Source organism: Bubalus kerabau, chromosome 2 (genome assembly GCF_029407905.1).
Source record: "Bubalus kerabau isolate K-KA32 ecotype Philippines breed swamp buffalo chromosome 2, PCC_UOA_SB_1v2, whole genome shotgun sequence".
In the NCBI taxonomy this organism is placed as follows: Eukaryota; Metazoa; Chordata; class Mammalia; order Artiodactyla; family Bovidae; genus Bubalus; species Bubalus kerabau.
This window is the reverse complement of record NC_073625.1, coordinates 126,369,001-126,374,531: the sequence shown is the minus strand read 5'-3', so window position 1 is coordinate 126,374,531 and position 5,531 is coordinate 126,369,001.

Here is a 5,531-nt window from a genome sequence, read left to right as displayed (position 1 = left end):
ATCTATAAAACTGTAAGCAGGCTTCTTTGCTAACTAAAACTTCTTGGGGGTCTGGACGGTCAACAGCTGCCTGAGAAGGAGCGCCGGTTTTACACCCAGATAACCGAGTGACGGGGAGGCGATAAGTCGCAGCATTGGCGCCCGCCAAACACATCACCTGAGCTGCTCAGATCTGGGAAGAACACAAAACGCAGGCCCAACCGAGTCTGCGCCTCTGAGGACTACCCGAGTGCCTGAACCTGAGCGGCTTGGACCTGGGAGCTCAGCCCAGGGCCAGCCTCTGATTGTTCCTGGCGGAACAACCTAGAGCCCGAGCAGTGTGGGCAGGGAGGCTACACGCGCTGTGAGCGGGGGCAGACCCAGTGTGGCTGAGGCACTGCGAGCGCACGCCAGTGTTATCTGTTTGCAGCATCCCTCCCTTCCTCCCCACAGCGCGGCTGAACAAGTGAGCCTAAATTAAAAAAAAAAAAAAAATAGTGTCCTCAACCATCCCCTTTGTGTCAGGGCGGGAACCAGACACTGAAGAGACCAGCAAACAGAAGAAGCTATAACAGAGGGAAACGCCTTGGAAGCTACAGGCCATAGATTAAAACCCTATGGTTACTACGGATTACATAGGAAGGGGCCTATAGATCTTGAGAAATATAAGTCGGACTAAGGAACTGCCAAAAATGAACTGAACCCACAATACTCACAACAAAACCAGAGAAAGGCCTAGATATATTTTTACTATTTTTACGATCAATCTTTTTTTCTTTTTTTTAATTAAAAAAAAAATTTTTAAGTCCTCTATTGTCCTTTAATTTTCACTTTTATAACTATTACTTTGCAAAAAAAAAAAGACCCTATTTTTTTTTTTTTCTTCTTCAGCAAACTTCATATATATATTTTATAATTTTTTGACCGTGTTTTTTTTTTTTTTTTCTTTTTTCTTTTTCTTCTTTTCTTTAACATTGTATTTTTGAAATTCCAAACTCTACTCTAGATTTTTAATTTTAGCCTTTTGGTATATGTTATCAATTTTGTACCTATAGTTTTTTTCATAATTTCTGTGACTTTTTTTTCCCTCTGTTTCTTTCTCTTCTTCTTTTATATAACATCGTATATCTGAAATTCCAAACTCTACTCAAGATTTTTAATTTATGCTTTTTGGTATTTGATATCAATTTTGTACCTCTATTTTCTTTATAATTTTTGCGACATTGTTTTTGTTGGTTTGTTTGTTTTCTCTCTTTATTTTTCTTCCTCTTCTTCTTTTTTTTTTTTTTTAATGTTGTATTTTTGAAATTCCAAACTCTACTCTAGATTTTTAATTTTTGCTTTTTGGTATTAGTTATCAATTTTGTACCTGTAGTTTCTTTATAATTTTCACGACCTTGTTTGTTTTTCTTTGTTCGTTTTTTCTCTCTTTCTTTTCCTTCTTCTTTTCATTAACATCGCCTTTTTGAAATTCCAAACTCTACTCTAGATTTTTAATTTTTGCTTCTATGTATTTGTTACCAATTTTGTACCATTAAGAACCCAATCTTCAGGACCCATTTTTCACTAGGGTACGAGATTACTGGCTTGACTGCTCTCTCTCCCTTTGGACTCTCCATTTTCTCCACCAGGTCACCTGTATCTCCTCCTAACCCCTCTCTACTCTACCCAACTCTGTGAATTTCTGTGTGTTCCAGACAGTGGAGAACACTTAGGGAACTGATTACTGGCTGGATCTGTCTCCCTCCTTTTCATTTCCCCCTTTTATCCTTCTGGCCACCTCTGTCTCCTGCCTCCTTCTTCTCTTCTCTGTATAACTCCATGAACATCTCTGAGCAGTCCAGTTGTGGAGTGCACATAAGGAAGTGACTACTGGCTAGCCCACTTTCTCCACTATTGATTCCACCTCATCTCATTTGGGTCACCTCTAACTCCCTCCTCCCTCTTCTCTTCTCCATGTAACACTGTGAACCTCTCTGGGTGACCCTCACAGTAGAGAAACTTTTCATCTTTAACGTAGATGTTTTATCAGTGGTGCTGTATAGAAGGAGAAGTTTTGAAACTACTGTAAAAATAAGACCGATAACTGGAAGTAGGAGGCTTAAGTCCAAACCCTGACTCCAGGGAACTCCTGACTCCAAGGAACATTAATTGACAGGAGCTCATCAAACGCCTCCATACCGACACTGAAACCAAGCACCACACAAGGGCCAACAAGTTCCAGGGCAAGACATACCAAGCAAATTCTCCAGCAACAAAGGAACACAGCCCTGAGCTTCAAGATACAGGCTGCCCAAAGTCACCCCAAAACCATAGACATCTCATAACTCATTACTGGACATTTCATTACACTCCAGAGAGAAGAAATACAGCTCCATCCACCAGAACATCGACACAAGCTTCCCTAACCAGGAAACCTTGACAAGCCACCTGTACAAACTCACACACAGCGAGGAAACGCCACAATAAAGAGAACTCCACAAACTGCCAGAATACAGAAAGGACACCCCAAACTCAGCAATTTAAACAAGATGAAGAGACAGAGGAATAGCCAGCAGATAAAGGAACAGGATAAATGCCCACCAAACCAAAGAGGAAGAGATAGGGAATCTACCTGATAAAGAATTCCGAATAATGATAGTGAAATTGATCCAAAATCTTGAAATTAAAATGGAATCACAGATAAATAGCCTGGAGGCAAGGATTGAGAAGATGCAAGAAAGGTTTAACAAGGACTTAGAAGAAATAAAAAGAGTCAATATATAATGAATAATGCAATAAGTGAAATTAAAAACACTCTGGAGGCAACAAATAGTAGAATAACAGAGGCAGAAGATAGGATTAGTGAATTAGAAGATAGAATGGTAGAAATAAATGAATCAGAGAGGACAAAAGAAAAACGAATTAAAAGAAATGAAGACAATTTCAGAGACCTCCAGGACAATGTTAAACGCTACAACATTCGAATCATAGGGGTCCCAGAAGAAGAAGACAAAAAGAAAGACCATGAGAAAATACTTGAGGAGATAATAGTTGAAAACTTCCCTAAAATGGGGAAGGAAATAATCACCCAAGTCCAAGAAACCCAGAGAGTCCCAAACAGGATAAACCCAAGGCGAAACACCCCAAGACACATATTAATCCAATTAACAAAGATCAAACACAAAGAACAAATATTAAAAGCAGCAAGGGAAAAACAACAAATAACACACAAGGGAATACCCATAAGGATAACAGCTGATCTTTCAATAGAAACTCTTCAAGCCAGGAGGGAACGGCAAGACATACTTAAAATGATGAAAGAAAATAACCTACAGCCCAGATTATTGTACCCAGCAAGGATCTCATTCAAGTATGAAGGAGAAATCAAAAGCTTTTCAGACAAGCAAAAGCTGAGAGAATTCTGCACCACCAAACCAGCTCTCCAACAAATACTAAAGGATATTCTCTAGACAGGAAACACAAAAATGGTGTATAAATTCGAACCCAAAACAATAAAGTAAATGGCAATGGGATCATACTTATCAGTAATTACCTTAAACGTAAATGGGTTGAATGCCCCAACCAAAAGACAAAGACTGGCTGAATGGATACAAAAACAAGACCCCTACATATGTTGTCTACAAGAGACCCACCTCAAAACAGGGGACACATACAGACTGAAAGTGAGGGGCTGGAAAAAGATTTTCCATGCAAATAGGGACCAAAAGAAAGCAGGAGTAGCAATACTCATATCAGATAAAATAGACTTTAAAACAAAGACTGTGAAAAGAGACAAAGATGGTCACTACATAATGATCAAAGGATCAATCCAAGAAGAAGATATAACAATTATAAATATATATGCACCCAACACGGGAGCACTGCAGTATGTAAGACAAACGCTAACAAGTATGAAAGAAGAAATTAACAATAACACAATAATAGTGGGAGACTTTAATACCCCACTCACACCTATGGATAGATCAACTAAACAGAAAATTAACAAGGAAACACAAACTTTAAACGATACAATAGACCAGTTAGACCTAATTGATATCTATAGGACATTTCATCCCAAAACAATGAATTTCACCTTCTTCTCAAGTGCACATGGAACCTTCTCCAGGATAGATCACATCCTGGGCCATACAGCTAGCCTTGGTAAATTCAAAAAAATAGAAATCATTCCAAGCATCTTTTCTGACCACAATGCAGTAAGATTAGATCTCAATTACAAGAGAAAAACTTTAAAAATTCCAACATATGGAGGCTGAACAACACGCTGCTGAATAACCAACAAATCACAGAAGAAATCAAAAAAGAAATCAAAATTTGCATAGAAACGAATGAAAATGAAAACACAACAACCCAAAACCTGTGGGACACGGTAAAAGCAGTCCTAAGGGGAAAGTTCATAGCAATACAGGCACACCTCAAGAAACAAGAAAAAAGTCAAATAAATAACCTAACTCTACACCTAAAGCAACTAGAAAAGGAAGAAATGAAGAACCCCAGGGTTAGTAGAAGGAAAGAAATCTTAAAACTTAGGGCAGAAATAAATGCAAAAGAAACAAAAGAGATCATAGCAAAAATCAACAAAACCAAAAGCTGGTTTTTTGAAAGGATAAATAAAATTGACAAACCATTAGCCAGACTCATCAAGAAACAAAGGGAGAAAAATCAAATCAATACAATTAGAAATGAAAATGGAGAGATCACAACAGACAACACAGAAATACAAAGGATCATAAGAGACTACTATCAACAATTATATGCCAATAAAATGGACAACGTGGAAGAAATGGACAAATTCTTAGAAAAGTACAACTTTCCAAAACTCGACCAGGAAGAAATAGAAAATCTTAACAGACCTATCACAAACACGGAAATTGAAACTGTAATCAAAAATCTTCCGGCAAACAAAAGCCCAGGTCCAGACGGCTTCACAGCTGAATTCTACCAAAAATTTAGAGAAGAGCTAACACCTATCCTGCTCAAACTCTTCCAGAAAATTGCAGAGGATGGTAAACTTCCAAACTCATTCTATGAGGCCACCATCACCCTAATACCAAAACCTGACAAAGATACGACAAAAAAAGAAAACTACAGGCCAATATCACTGATGAACATAGATGCAAAAATCCTTAACAAAATTCTAGCAATCAGAATCCAACAACACATTAAAAAGATCATACACCATGACCAAGTGGGCTTTATCCCAGGGATGCAAGGATTCTTCAATATCCGCAAATCAATCAATGTAATACACCACATTAACAAATTGAAAAATAAAAACCATATGATTATCTCAATAGATGCAGAGAAAGCCTTTGACAAAATTCAACATCCATTTATGATCAAAACTCTCCAGAAAGCAGGAATAGAAGGAACATACCTCAACATAATAAAAGCTATATATGACAAACCCACAGCAAACATTATCCTCAATGGTGAAAAATTGAAAGCATTTCCTCTAAAGTCAGGAACAAGACAAGGGTGCCCACTTTCACCATTACTATTCAACATAGTTTTGGAAGTTTTGGCCACAGCAATCAGAGCAGAAAAAGAAA